General features: G+C 37.7%; 1 protein-coding gene across 10 annotated transcripts in view; it reads left to right on the top strand.

Moving 5' to 3' along the window:
* Window positions 1–16,461, top strand: part of DLG2 (discs large MAGUK scaffold protein 2) — a 2,237,713-nt gene that overhangs the window by 2,004,337 nt on the left and 216,915 nt on the right. Inside the window, exon 1 of one of the 10 annotated variants that reach the window (XM_023209287.1) lies at window positions 1,523–1,790. The exons of the other annotated variants lie outside the window; for them this stretch is intronic. The gene's annotated coding sequence lies outside the window, so the exon portion shown is untranslated. Of the gene's footprint in view, window positions 1–1,522; window positions 1,791–16,461 lie in introns of those variants that run through there. 10 annotated transcript variants of the gene reach the window in all.

Raw genomic sequence — 16,461 nt, 5'->3', positions numbered from 1 at the left:
GTAAAGCAGAGAGAAGCTAGTGGGCTGGGCCGGCAGCCCAGCACAGAGCCCTGGGCCCTTCATTCTCTGATAGAAAGCCCATCTCTGGTAGAGAGATGTTAGGTCTCTTTAGGACTTTTCCCCATTAACTGACTGGCAGGTTAGAAGACTCCTTAGCACAGTAAAATTCACATCTTAAAAGGTAGTTTAGGGAGAAGATGTGGCAGAAATTCATTTTGTCAAAGTAAATACGGTAGGAATGAGAACTGTTTGAGGGTACATACTATAAACTAGGCACTGTATTATTTTCTTGATATTCTCCGTTTAGTCTTGTGATGTAGGTTTTAATATACCCATTTTACAGATAAAACAATCCATGTTATAGTAAATTAGTGGCAAAGACAGTTAAACACAATTCTGTTGAATTCCAAAACTTACTATCTTTTTATCCTTTCTACTAAAGGCCATAGTAAATCAGTCTGCTCTCGTTGTTCATCTGCCTCTAGCAGTTTAGTGTAAAACACTGCTTGGGGCCAGATAATATATGAGTCTGGGCTGTGAAACTAAGTTGCCTGGAGTCCATTAGAGCTCTGCCACTTAACAGATGTATGATCCTGTGTGGATTAGTTAACCTGCCTGAATCTCAGCTTGTTTCTGAGATACGTTTCTCATGATAGTACTTACCTCACAGGGACATTTTGAAGATTAAGTGAGTCAATACATGCTAAGCATTTAGAATACTGCATGGCACCTAAAATGTGTTCAATAGTTATTAGCTATTATTATCCAAAACATGTTTTCCAGTGCTGTTATTCAATGAACCTAAAAAGGTTATACTGACCTTTTCAGGGAGGAAACAAAAAGCTCACTCACTGCTCCCCATGAAGCCAGCCTGTTAATGATTTTTGGTCAACAGTACTGTTTATGATTTCCAGTCTTCTCATTTGCTGGGCTTTCATGCTCCAGAGGCAGCATGGTAGAATAGAAAGGCACTGTACTTTGCCGTCAGAAGACCTGGGTTTGGGTTCAAGCTCAAATCACACTTTGTGTGACCTGGGCACTTTATCTTTCTTGCCAGGGGTTCCTTATCTGCACAGTAAGGAGGTTGGACTCCCTAATCTCTAGGACTCCTTGCATTCCCTAAATTCAGTGAATACCAAACAAAGTCACTTAGCTTCTCTGATCTCTGGTGCTCATCTGTACTGTAGCACTCCTGGTACCTTCTTTAGTCACTGAGAGATGCAGTGAGAGTGTAAGTGTTTGGTAGACTGTGACAGGCTATGCAAATATAGGAGTCGATCCTTACTATTATGAGCATTAACCCTGAGTAATACGCCTTGCTGTATGTGCATTGGTGCAGGGGCTTTTTCCACATTTTGTTGTCTTTGCCTACCCCTCACTGAGTTGGGTGGATCCACCTTAACAAGGTGTAGGGGAACACAAGCAGAGGATGGGGGTGCAGTACTGATGGTGGGAAAGCATCTTATTGGTTAATAGTGGTACATCCCAAACACCAATTACTGTCACTGCTTCTAAGGCTGATATATTTATCAGGATGAGTTACAAGGAAATATATGTACCCAGTGAGCGAGAATGCTGCATGGTCACCCCCTGTGATGTAAAATATGAGAATCTAGGAGGGGCTGTTTTATAATTCATCAGGTTCCGCTAGTGAGTTCTGTCGGAGTCTTAGTTATAAAGGCAAGTGTGAACCGGACAGCAGACAGGAGAACCTGGCACCAAGGAGACGGAGAAGCTGCCTTTGGTGCCTCCTGCCTCCTCCCTGCTTTGTTCCAATAATTTTGTGCTCGGTAAGTTCCCTGGCTTTGCAGCTAATCGTTGTTGTTGAATAAGCTTGGCAAACCTACCCGTAGTTTGGAATATGCACTTGCTGTCAGAAGTGTGTGTCAGTGCTTGGGCTCCTGACAAATTCCACAATTTCCTTTTAACGAGCAAAAAAGCTTAAAAGATGAAAGAAAACCCAATGAATCAATTATTCACCTTGATCCTTGGAAGACTGCTTTCTTTGGTTGCTAAAGTTTCTCAGGTTTCATTCTATCAGTTTCATTTGTTGGGTGAGCTTTGAAAAGAACAAGTCTCTTTGTCATGAAATTGTTTTTCTTAGCTGCCAAAAGGAGGTATGTACAGGGTGGTTTGTCCATCCCCACCCCCCTAATTCACTCTCCTCAGCAATCGGCAAATCTTAAAACAGACCGTTTGCCTGGTAACCAGCTCCAACCGAGCTGAACCTGTGCAAGGCAAGATTCAAATTGCAATCTTTTGTGTGAACAGAACTGAGGGGCTGTGAATAATTGGCATTGTGGCGATTATTGTGAAACTCAGTATGGTGGTAGTCCTGCGTTTTGCCGGGATGGGATCAGAATCCAATGAGATTTGCATTTGGCATGCCTGTTGATGATGTGGGAGAGGGAGTGAAAGAAAAGACTCGATCGTTACGGAAAGAGCTGTACGATGTACCCGCAGGACGGACAAATGCAGAAGGCATGACTGTTGTATTTGCATGACTTGTGGCTGGCTGTTTTCTCTAGTTTCATTGTCACCATTAACATTTACCTGAAGCTGCATTTCTGTCTCATCTGGGTGTGCTGCGGGTCCTTGCTCCAGGTCCTAGCTTCAGGCACGATGTGTGCTAACTCCTGGTCAGCTAACTATAGGAAGTCATTTCCTCTTCAGAAGGAAAGAGAAGTGAACGCTGTACCTTCTTAGACTCTCTGCTGTGTTGTTTTGCCTCTGTCCAAATCTCATGGAAACTAACAGCTTGACGTACTTTTTTTGCAATAGCAGATTTAACTGTGGTGTCATATGGCATATTATATATGGAGAGGAGTAACAAGGACATTTTTTTCAAATGTTTCAAGTGTGTCTGGCTTGTTGACATTCGCTTTATTTCACTGGCAAGTAGCTACTGTCTTCTAAACCCATAACTGTTTGTCCAAAGTGTTTACCTGCACACTATTGTAATTTCTCTTTACATGTAGAATCTGTAGATTTAACAGATGTCCTCTTTAACCTCAAAGAAAGCAACTCATTTTAGCATCTCTTTGAAAAAAAAAGTATGCATTTTTTTCACCAAAGACTTAGCTTACTCTTTGCTTTATTTTTTGCATAAATATTTTGGTTATCGGCACCAGCACACTTCCAATGAAGTTATTTCTCCTTTCTTAGTATACTTTCTGAATATACCAAAAACTTGGCAGATTTGGAACATGGAATATATATTTTTTCAGGAACACTTTTTTTGTACATGCTTCTTTTGTCCATAAATAGCTTTTCCATATTTTCCATTTCTCTGAATAAGTTCTGCTTAAAGAGCAGAGGAGTGATGTATTGTGGTTGGCACTTAGGGGTGTGTAACCTGAGACTTGGTTTCTAATCCACAAGCGGCTGCCCCACAAGGGGTCTGTAAAATGTCTTATGTTTGGCTCAAAGCTTATGGATAGAGCAATAATGATTAAGATAGGAAATTCAGCAAATCATCGCAGATACAAATGAACATCTGTGTTTGATGCTCCAGCCAGCCCATGACATTTTGTAAAGCTTAGGTCACACAGCTGAAGGGTCCTAAAAGTGTTAATATATCTTAATGCCAAGAACAATGTAGTTATATTTGTTGTAAAGTACCTTTGAGCTGTACTGCACATTAAATTTTTAAAAATTACATGCCAGACTCCATGGTTTATTTTATAGCAGTATCTGGGTTTTGATTCAGTGTGGTTTTATGGAAGAATAAACCTATGTACCAGTCTCAAAAACTGAACTTATTCTCATTTGGCAGTGGCTTTTCCATTTTCTCCACTAACCCATGATAAACTCTATTTATAGCAACAAAAGAAAATTTAATATGAGTTATCCCCAATTAAATTTACAGCAAGACAAATATAAACTGTGACAAGAAACCTCTTACAGGGCACATCCACACAAAACCATGTCTCTCAAAACAGGATTAAAAGCTAAACAGGCAAATGTTAATTTTGCCTACGTGATACATATAATTTCCTTTGAGAGGGTAGGGAAGGTGGCAAAAAGGACATGTTTAAAAGTGCTGTTCAAAGACCTGGCTCAGCAAGGTGTAAATGGAAAGGGCAAGGGTTTTGTGTCCCCAGCCAAGTATTATTGTCTGCACTTCACACTCTTTCTCTGTAAAATGGAGGAGGGGAAAATTGGGAGAATTAACCGAATTGATGACATAGGTAAAGCCAATAGTATACTATTTAGCACAAAGCAATGTCCAATGAAAGGTAGTCATTGTTGTAAATTGTATTTTGTCAAATATATTAACTCATTTTGATAGATGTTGATTTTGTAAGAAATGTGCATGGTAAACAGGAAGATTATATAATTTTTCTAATTAACAAGATATATTTCTTATAACTAGATCATTTTGTGTTTTTGTTTTCATTTTGGAAACCTAGTAAAGACAGGGTTATTACCTTTCTGTTCACTTTTAACTAATTCCTAGAATAGTATCCAAAGTCTTTACATACTTATTTAAAGAATACATTTTATTTCCAATAGAGAACATGGAAACAAACTGGTGCCAAATAACACATCATATCTTTGTACGTTATTTGCCAAATAACAACTAGGCCATAATTCCAGCCCTGACGTTGTACTAAAATACCTGACGATACTAGTAAATATAGTTTATGATGTCCCAGGCACTATGCTAACAGTTTTACATGCATTTTCTCATTTAATTTTCATCACTACCCTACCAGGTAGATCCTATTTTGCTTACCATTATCAAATAAGGAACTGATAAAGAAAATTTTGTTTAAATATACTACTAATGTAAATTGGCATATAGCAGTGCTAGGATTTAAACCCACGCCTGTCTGATTTCAGGATCCACATGGTGACCAACATGTTGGAAGCATGCAGTAGAGTTTGCCCAGCTCTTCACACTTCCATTTTGGGATCTTGGCCCCATATCTGCTTTGATTCCTCTCCTCATATGTTTAATCCCTCTCAGAGTTTAGGGAATATTTTAAAAATGAAGTTGGGGATTTCCTTGCTCCCACTTTTGGTCTATGCCAGTTAAGATCACATTTTCCTGAGCCATCTCTCCTATTCTTACCGAAGTATAAAATTTGGTATAAAAAAAATGAAACATAGAAAGGTCGTAAATCTACCAAATTCAAGGCAAGCTCTGAAAGTTACCCTAAATCAGTACCACTCTTTGAACTGAGCAAATTTCCCTGTTATCTCTGGCTTTAGAGAAGGCTCTAGGCCAAGAGGATGGGCTCTCTTAGATTTTGCTCTCTCTCCCTTCTGGATCACATTCAGGGTAAATAGGACTCAATAATTTTTTCCCCAAACATTCCTAAGCTCACTTTCAAGAGGTGTATGATGTGCCTCCCCAACCCCCTGTCTCCGAGTCTGAGGGGAAACCAAGAGTCTTCTATTTGCATGAGGGTAGGAAATAGGGCAAGGGATGGATGCTGTTAATCATTGCTTGCACTGATGAGCTGAGATGTCCACACATCTGCATGAAAGGTCTTTTGTGGTGCAGGAAGAAACTATGAAAAAGAAGAAGGGCTAGCCCAGGACTGGGAGCCTCTGTTTATGTTCTTGTTGTGGGTCCCAAAAAAATGAGTCAGCCCTACCTTGAGTTGCAGAAGATTTACTTATATTTCAGAGAAGTAAACTAAAATTCCAGTGGGTTGATTTTGTGGGGATTTTGTCTGTTTTTGCTTTTGACTTTTTTCCTCAATTAACCCAAAAGAAATCATCTGAAGAAGGAAATGGTCAAAACTGTGACGATCTCAGCTTCAAGGAAAGACGTTGGCTTTTCTAGTTCAGAGGCATAGTCTCACTTTGGAAAACAATTTTAGGATTGGCTGGATTAAAACTGTCTGCCATGTGTCTTTTAGGGCACTTGAAAACAGTTGCTTGGAGAGACCCTAGCTAATTTCAGGTGTCCTTTCCTTATCTCTAGTTTTAAATTGCAATTGTAACACTTAGGGCAGAGGACTAATAGAAGGCTGCCTGAATGATCCAAGTGGAACCCTGCCTCACAGGGGAGGTTCCCCCTGTAGGAAGAATCAAATCAAAGCAGAGATGACTATCAATGACTTTGTGTGGCCTTATGCCATTACTACAGCCCCTTCTGTTTAGTGCATCATTCTCCCAATAGTTCCTTTTCATCTTATGTCATGTTGGAGACAAAGACACTCCTAAGGAGAATTAACAGCCAGGAGTTCTAAGCAACAAGTCTTTGTGATTATTAAGAACTTTGAGGTTTGGGGGATTTTGGTTTTGTTTTTTAATGAAATGAAAGCTATTATGCAATTAACAGGAATGATTTTTTCCTTTTATTTTTGTTTCTTTTAGTATTATTTTCACAAAGTAGTTTTCTAGGTGGGAAGACAGAATGCATTGTTGGAAGTATTCCCTACTATTAAACCTTGCAACTTTGCATTCCTTAGCTATAAAACAAGTATAGCAATTCCTGTCTCACGCGGCAGTTGGGAAGATGTAAATGAGATAACTTTATTTCCCAGTATTAGCTATGCTTTCATCCATATGAAAGTATCTGACACAGTAAATACTTAATGTATAGTATGCCTACATGAAGTGTTCACCCAATCTGAAAATACAGTGGTTAAATTGATGACTCTGTGAAGACTAATGGGTGCCATATTTATTTTGCCTAGAAGAGTTGGTAGTAGAGATGGTGCAAAGAGATAACAAACAAACAAAAGCAAGACAAAGCATGCCTTTGGTGGTAGTATCTCCATTTTATTTTTAGTTTCTTCTTTATGTTTTATTTATCATTTGAACTTTTAATAAACATGAATCATTCACATAATTATAAGAAAAGGGAAAACACACTTTTAGGAAATTAGAGGAGAAAATAGCTGTTAGTATATTGTGAACATCTAACTCTGAAAGAGTCAAACCAAATATAAAAAAAATGCAAAATACTTGGGAAAGCCATGTGTTCTGGTCAGAATAATCCAGATTACCTTGCTTTGTTAGGTTATTTTCTAGTTCATTTGTCTATTATTAGTTATTTATTAAGCATGGACCATGTGCCAAGTGTTCTGCTGGGTGATGAGATAACAAAGATGAAATACTTTAATCCTTCAACTCAAGGAATTTATAATCCAAGAGACATGGATAAATAAGCCCATAGTTGCAAGTGTGATTCCTTCTCAGCCATGACAGTAACAGATAAGGCTGCTTTCCATTGTAAGTAGTGTCAAGCTTGCAAAACAAAGTAGTTTTCTAGGAGGAAAGGCAGAATGCATTGTTGGAAGTATTCCCCACTACTAAACCTTGCAACCTTGCTTTCCTTCACTATAAAGCAGGTATAGCAATTCCTGTCTCACAAGGTGGTTGGGAAGATGTAAATGAGATAACTTTATTTCCCGGTATAAGCTATGCTCTCATCCATATGAAAGTATCTGGCACAGTAAATACTTAACACATAGTATGCCTACATTAAGTGCTCACCCAATCTGAAAATACAGCAGTTAAACTGATGACTCAAACTGACTTGCTCAACAAAGGGTATATATACTCATATTGGTAATTGTAACCTAAAAGTACATCAGTAAAGTCAGCTTCAAGAGGTCTGATCCTGTAGCTCAGCTCACAATGTTGTCAAGAAATCCCTTTTGGTCTTGCCACACTGCCTGTCTTTGTGTTAGCTTCATACCAAGACTAATTGCCCTCATGGCCCCAGGACAGTTGCCAGTGGCTCCTAGACAACTTGTTTTCATAGTCACATCCGGCTAGAAAGAGATCCTGGCAATGATTGCTAGAATTCACTTTGAAGAGACTGGCTTCTATCCACCCCTGAACATGAGACCAAATCTCCAGCCCCATTCTAAAGCTTAAATAGGATAAAGACAGTCTCCCCAGGACATTATGAGTCCTTAACTGAAATTTGGCAGCTTTTGCTGTTAGGATGGGATGGTGGTGGGGAAGTATGCTGGAAAAGAATCCAGCAGCCATCTATAACCTGTGAAATGTACAATACATAATGTACAAATGTCTACTAGAGTTAGTACATAACATAATGGAATGAAGGCGAAGCATTTGATGGTGCGTGTCCCTAAATTGGTTTCCAGGAAGAGTAGGAGTTTGCTAGGGGAGAAGAAAGAAGGAAAGGCTTTGAGGTATAGAAAAATGCTCTTTGCCACAAAAGCTAATGAAGTAATTGTTCAACTCACTGCCTATCTTTACATTGGCACTACTGCGGAAATCACCAGTCAGAAGCCATGTGCCCAGTAGAATAACAAACAGAAAACCTGGAGTATCAGTCTCACCAAAATTTGTTGTTAAATAATGACCATTGAGTTCTAAGCTAAACCACAGTCGAATGTTCTGATTCTTTACAATGTGGATACAGATTTGGAGTCAATCAATGTGAACTTTAAAATGTATGTTACCAGGCTCAAGAATTATAGTATTTTGAACAACATCATCATCTTCTTCTTCTCCTTTTTACTTCTAATTAAACCTGCTCAGAGAAGATTAATGACTTATACAACAACTCAAGTGTATTTGGATTTTGATATCGTGATGTTTGTGATGCTAAAAAATATGATAAGACAAATAAGAATATATTTTGGTACGTGTGTTTGCTATATCACTTTGGAAATGAGGCATAGAGTAAAATATTTGTTAACAAAATGTCAATGCTTCAAAGAAAAATTAGACTTCACTCTGATTTCTGGATAATTCAAAGTTTATATAATTCATAAGTTCTTCAGCCTTTGGCAGTAATCATCATTTCTTTCCACTGAGGAAGTAGAATACTTCCTTCATTAAGATTATACTTAATGGGCTTGGTAATAGTTTTCCACTAAAATTCCTGACTCCAAATTTAATTAACTACACTTTGGATTGTTTTTCCACTTTTACAGCATGGAAGAGGAAGTGACAAAACCGTTATTTACTTTCTATCACAAGCGTGCTCATACAGTTCACAATTTTCTGTCATCCAAGTGCAATGATTAAACATTCTTATTTCACTCATGAAGCTTGTCTCAGTGCTGTCAGTCCACCTACCTGGTGGGTATGCTCCTAAAATATTCATTTGTCTATCTAGTTTCATTCCAAAGAACAGAAAATAATAGCAATAAACAGAATCAAAGTATATTTCCTCTTGCCCCTTGCTTCTGGTGTATAAAATCTGTTCAGAAAATCTGTATCCAGGCATGGGTAAGTGCTCCCAGCCCAGCTGTGTCAGTGAAGAGCCCAAGACTTCTGTTTTAACTCAGAAAACATGCTTGAGTCAGAGAAGGGTGCAATGACCAGGTAGGAAATGCTTCCCAGGGCACTGGCTTCTTCCTCTTCAGATTAGACAGTTCTCCAGTGCAGAGAAAGAAGCAACTAAAAATAGTGGAAGGGTGACAGATAATGTTTATTTAAAAGCACATATGTCACATAAGCATTAAAAGGTACCATTATTACTGTGGCATAACTCGCTTCCCCATAGCACAAACCAGATAAAATATTCTTTGTCTTGTTTTGTGGCTTCCTTGTACAAATAGAGAAACTGTTCCTTAGATGAATTTCTTACCTTATCAGTAAGTGTGTTGAGTTCCTGACAAATAGAGGATGCCAAAGAAGTATCAAAAATGCCAGTGCTAATATTCCGGCTGCAGGCAGTGCTTCTGCTTCTTAAAATATTGAAATATATTCTTTTTAGTAAATAGCTTCTTCCCTGGGCTCTTTAAGTGCTCCTCTCCAAGCTGCTTCAAACTGGAATCCCTGAATCCCTTCCCTAGGACTCTCACACATCTCCATGCTTGAGCAACTAAAGCATTAATACCTGGCACAGCTAGCTATAAATATTTTGACATCACTTCTTTGTAACACTCATCTTATTTTTAAAGAACTTATGGCTACAATTAGGGAGAATAACATTTAGACACAGGAACAATGTGTAACTAAGTATTAAGATGTTTAAGACGGCCCTTTATGCGTTTTTACAAAGTGGGTAAAGGAGATATTTGAGGTTGTCTGGAAAGACAGGTCAGGGATTTGGATAGGGCAGAGGTAAAGGAGTAAAAGACAATGGCAGAATGTACAGTTTTAAAAATTCATTTACTTAACAAATAATAACAAAATTCTCCGTTTGTTTATTGCTGCTGTGTGCAAATCACTGAATACATGTTATCTCATTTACTTCTCACAGTAGCACTATAAAAATAGAGGAGAAAATGATGCTTGGTCACATAGTTGGAACGTAGCAGGACAGCACATGTGATACCCACCATTTCCCACGATGTGCAAGACACTGTATTAGGTGCTTGAATATGAAGATATATCTTTCTACTTGTATGGGCCAATAACAAACCCAAGGAAATACTGGCAGCCCCTTAATTGAATAAAAAATTGCTAGTGGGTCTTCCACCATCAACAGCATCATTTTAAAATATTACAGGATAATGCCTTATTGTCTTGCTTGCTTCAGTTGCCCCACTAGCAGCATAAAGAGTAAAATGTGAGCCATAAGGTGCTAGCTAAACTCATTATAATGTGATTATCTGATCTTCCAACATTAGTCTTCTCATGACCTTTTCATAACATAGGACATTAGAAAAAACAATAAAGCACACAGTCAAAATGATTAGCCTATTGACAAAGTGTTGCTTTCCATCTTTAAATGGAAACTGAAAGAGGGAGCTTATTAATGATTCCATGGCAAATATCCCTTTTTTTGAAAACTCTCCAGTTATGCCTTGCACAACAATGAGCATATGTTTGTCATGACTAAAAATTATTTGGAAAAATACATGTTTTTAGGCCAAAACATAGGCATCATAGGCATTGCCTCATTTCTTACTAAAATACCTCACAGAGAGATTTGTTTTGTTTTGTTGTGTTGTGTTGTGTTTTGTTTGATGAAGTCTTGCTCTGTCGCCCAGGCTGGAGTGCAGCGGCGTGCGGCTCACTGCAACTTCCACCTCCTGGGTTCAAGCGATTCTCCTGCCTCAGCCTCCCAAGTAACTGGGATTACAGGTGTGTGCCACCACACCCAACTAACTTTTTTTGTATTTTTAGTAGAGACGGGTTTCACCATGTTGGTCAGGCTGGTCTCGCACTCCTAACCTCATGATTCACCCGCCTCAGCCTCCCAAGGTGCTGCAATTACAGGCGTGAGCCACCACACCCGGCCTGAGAGTTTCTTGAAGGCAGGGATTTGATTTCATTCATCCCTATATGCCTAGCATCTCACATGATGCCTCAGCAGAAACACACCAAAAATACTGGTTAATAAATGCCAGCTGATACATTCTTCAAAGGAGGATGGAGACAACATGAGAGAAAAGGTGGGGAAGAATTTCTGAAGCTGAGCTAGAAGATGATACAGGAGTTTACTAGATTTATAGAGAAGAGTATTGTTAGGATTACACTGAGCAATATTCCCAAAATAAGTAAGTATGCTCACAGAGTTTGCATGTTTAAGAAAATCAAGGAGGCTGGGCATGGTGGCTCATACTTGTGATCCCAGCACTTTGGGAGGCCAAGGCGGGCAGATCACCTGAGGTCAGGAGTTTGAGACCAGCCAGACCAACATGGAGAAACTCTGTATCTACTAAAAATACAAAATTAGCCAGGTGTGGTGCCTGTAATCCCAGCCACTTGGGAGGCTGAGGCAGGAGAATGGCTTGAAGCCGGGATTCAGAGGTTGCAGTGAGCCAAGATGGCGCCATAGCAGTAGTCTGGGCAACAAGAGTGAAATTCCATCAAAAAGAAAAAGAAAGAAAGAAGGGAAAGAAAGGGAAGGAAGAAAAATCAAGGAAAGCCTCAATGTTTCTACAACATTTTTTTCTCCTGGTGTCCCATTTCTCTAAATTTCCTTCCTTACTCCCCTCCCCTTTATTTGTCTAACCCTCCACTCATTCTTTAAAACTCAGGCTTCTTCAATAAAAAATTGGCAAAGAAAAAAGAGACATAGGGGAAACACTTAAAAGTAACAAATTGTAAGCAATGAACATTTGTGTATTTCAATTCAAACAAAACATAAATGGTAAAACAAATCATGACGATGAGACAGTTAGAGATTTGGACACCAATTACATATGTGGTGACAAGTTATTGGTAATATTTGAGATGTGATAATTGTATTATGCTTATATTAAAAACAAGCACCTTATCGTTTAGAGCTACACACTGACATATGCATGGATGAAATTATTTGCCTCAAAATAATACAGGAGAGGGAAAGTGAGTAGGGATATTGATGAAACAAAAAATAAATAAGCATTATTTGTTTATTTATTGATTAATTGTCCTCCTGAAAGATGTTTCTCTTCCTTTCCTCCCCACCAATTGGATCTTTCTTGCTATATCTCAAATACTCCCAGTTTATTTCTGTAACTACATTTATCTCATTATATTGTAATTATCTGTTTTAGTGGATCTTATCACCAGAGGGAGCTCATTAGTAAGGACAGATTTTTCTTTGTCCTTCCATTGACTGCTAATACGAGGGGCTCAATAGTATTGGATAGAAGGATGAAAAGATAAATGAATGGATACAGACTCTACATAAGGATGTGTGATTCAAGTAGTGTGGGTTCCCCTTGATTTCCCCTACATTCATCTAATTCTTAAGAAACAAATCTCAATTTATGTTTTATACACTAAACAGCATTTGCTCACAACAGAAAGCCATAAATGCAGCAGTCTAATTAAAACTAGATAATTCACACATTTTCATTTAATATTAACAGAATACAATGTTGCAGGGCCATGTTCTTAATTAGGATAAGATAACATTGTACCAAACCCATTTAGTTGTCACAGTGATAAGGACAATATAAAGGAAAACATTTTCCTTGTGTTTAAAATTTTTTAAAATTAAATTAGGGTTATTTGAATCTACTTTTTAAATGTAACATTTACAAAGAAATGTACATATACACAGAAATACATACATCTATATATGTATTCATGAACATGGAGTACACATTCCATGAGACACAGCAGCCTAGAATGTTTCTTTATAGAAACAAAAGTTTGCCTCCTTTTTATTCTTAAGGAAAATATTTTAATCAAATCACTTCATAGTAGTATACTATAATTGGAAATATCAATTTACTTAGATTCCTTTCTACTGTTAACATGTACACACCCAAAAATTTGCTTGAGAAATAATTTGGGAATATATCTGTCCTTCAGAGTTCTTAGTTACCCACCCAGGAGAAATGCAATTAGATAAATTTATTAAAACATGCATGATGTTACCAAGAGAACCTGTTTAGCAGACCAGATGGAATTGCTGGGTTTTTCTTTTAAAAGAAATGTCTTCATCTATGACAACACAATGAATTTTCTTACATCTTAAAATTTCATGAATATGTGCTTGTGAGTGAGCCCAAAGGTGTTTGTTTTCTTCTGTGGTAGAGATAAAATTCCTGGTATTAAATTGCAAATAAGAACAACATATACCAAAACCTATCATGGTGACCAAGAAATATTGAGACTCGAAATATAGAGTCACCAGTGATGGGCGTTTTTATTTCTGTATGTCCAGAACCTAGCCTTGGCCTAAAAACTGTGGGTGCTCAGTAAATTTTTGTTGACCTTTTTTCCTGCTTTCACCTTCTCCTGGGAACCTTGTCACCTATCACCACAAGTATCCACTTTATTTGTAACATGTAGAAGAAGCCCAGAAATGATGAAAGCACATTAACTGGAGAAGATTCTATAGTTTGGCAAGACTCTTGAGAAATGCAGAGGTGAACTAAACATCTGTTTACCCCTAATCCTCACAGAACTCACTGGAATATTTATGATGCCTGTCCTTGGCTGCATAAGCTGATTGAGTTAGGTAGATGTGATATTGAACCCAACACGGTATACATCACTGCCCTGAGAGCTAAGAGACCAAAGAATTTAAAGCATAGCTATGAGGTTAAAATTATTTTCAGGTAATCATCTTTTCACCATTTGGGTCAAGATTTAGTTTTGAACTATCTTTCCCTCTTAAATCGATAGCTCTTCCTTTGGCTTGCCCTAATGAGGAACTGCATAACTGCAAGTGTTTGCTCTTTCATTTATTGAATTACCTAGAAAGTATTCATTTAGTACCTACTTTATGTTTAGCACTCTTCTGGGTGCAGAGAAATACATGATGGCTTTTCATGTTTGTTTGTCTTAAATTTTTTCCTTTGTTTTCAAGGTTGGAAAGGTTGTCTGTTCCCCTTTATTTCAGGTCATAAACACCCTTGTGATGCCTTCAAACTGGGGTCAAAATATAGCAATCAACATGAAAATATTTAAACTTGAAAATCATAGGCCATTATATTAAGGATACAAATTATGCTTCGTTTTTAATTAAGTGGACCTAAGTTTGAAGCGTTAAAGGATTCTTCTGTTTATAAGTGGGTTGTATTCTTGTGTGAGCCTTAATTGTATATTGCATATCTATAATATATGTATACATTGGCATACAAATGTACATGTACACAGAAATACATACATCTATATATGTATTTATGAAGAGTATACCTTGCAGCCTAGAATGTTTCTTTATAGACTTTTCAGTGGAAACATACTCAGTATCAATTTGCTTTTATATATGGCCTTCTGAATTGAAAAGTTATTGCTAGAGGTGAGAATATTATTTTGCAGTAAATTAATAGGAATGAGTAATTGGGAAGAGTGTGAGTAGGGAGAGGGGGTTCGTGAGGAGAGGGACCAGGTCTGTTTTGCCTACTACTATATTCCTAAGACCTAACATAACACTCTGCCTGGCACACAGTAGTAGGGTTCAGTGAATAAACAGATCAATTAATGCAAGCTCAGGATTGGGAAAATCTTTCAATAGAGCATTTTGATGGGCCAGGAAATTCTTTGGCCATAAAATAAAGAAGAAACTTTTGCTCCCTGGAGATTTCATTAAACTCAGCAAACATGTATTGCCTTCTAAGTTTTACCAGGGACTAGTAATTTGGTGCTGAGCTAATAACAGTTCCTGAGCTTTAGAAGCTCACAGTCTAGCATAAAAACATATATATACACACACACATACATACATATACATGTATGTATATATAGTTTTTCTTCTATTTTATTGTAATTTAAATTACAAATATAGCATATGAGTACAATTATATTAGTGTTAAAAAAGTACAGAGATAACCCAGAGAAAGGAGTGTTTACCTCTACTTAGTAGGGCTAGGAAAAACTTCTCCGAATGTCTCTGCAGTATTTTAAAGAACCAAGGCTATCCCAGGTAGAATGAGCAGCCTATATAAAAGTATGGAGCTATGAAACAGCAAGACGTGTCCTGGGACTGATAGCTTTTTGTTCTTAAGCTGTAAAATGTGTTGTGTGTCTAGAGAAGAGTGTTAGATGAGCCTGGAGAGGAAGAATTGAAAATAGATTTTCTTGGCAAATTGACAACTGGATATTTTTATGTATCAATCTGAAAGTCCTCCATTCTACCTTGTTTCTACATAAATCTGACCCTGCTTCAATATCCACCACGTCTGTGATGCCAGACATAGCCATTGCTTCCATGAACATCAGCTTGAGTACCATCATTTTGTTTGGTTGGTTTCTTTCTTTGTTTTTGTTTCTGCCTTTTTTTTCTTCTTCTTCATTTCCCCAGAAAATTGTAAAGTGACTGGCAGCCAGGAGCCATCATTTTCCTCTTCCTTTAATTTCTTTACATGATTAGTAGCAAGACCTAGACCAACTAGAAGGAAGTTAGCCACCTCTGGAGAGAACATCACTAATTTCCTTAGCATGACTTTCTGAATTGAAAAGGAGTTTGAACAAGCTGGCTGCATTTTTGGACCCACTACCATGCTGAGACCTTTATATTCAGGTAATGAGTATTTGTGAAGCTCACATAAAATTCCTCCTTTAAGACTAGAAAACAAAAGTTCAATCCAAACCTTTGGATCAACAGAAACAAAAACAGAATTGTTTACAAGTGAATGAGAAAATCTATTAACATCATGCCAGCTGCATATTCTCAACCCTCCAGGAATGCATGTCAATCTGAGTGTCATATCCTTAGACAGCTATAATAAGCGTAGGTAGGACAGAGTTTGCTTATCACTATTAAATGGTAATAAGTCCATTTCAAAGGGCAAATGAATGAAAAATGCACTTGAAAACTTATTGGATACACTAAGAAAAGGCTGTCTAAACTTCATTGTAGACAGAAGACAAAAGCATATTTTAAGAAATTCTTCCTTAAAATAAATCTCCTTTATTCATATTTTTATATATTTCATTGTCTTGGCTTATGTCTATGAATAGATGCAACTTTAATTACTCAGAGGCAAACACGCCTAAGGAAAGATAAAGTGTTGACCGTACATCACAGTTTGCCCAGGCCAGTTCCAGTGTATGCCTGGGTTTGGAAGAAGATCACAGACTGTTGGCAAATGGGGCTGGAATGAGAGTATAGTGTTGTTTAAGGTCTGTTGGAGAGGGAATGAAAGGGACTTCATTCTTTCTCTGTATTTAGAGGTTGGA

This window comes from Piliocolobus tephrosceles, chromosome 13 (assembly GCF_002776525.5).
Source record: "Piliocolobus tephrosceles isolate RC106 chromosome 13, ASM277652v3, whole genome shotgun sequence".
NCBI lineage: Eukaryota > Metazoa > Chordata > Mammalia > Primates > Cercopithecidae > Piliocolobus > Piliocolobus tephrosceles.
This window is presented reverse-complemented; position numbering and strand designations above follow the sequence as displayed.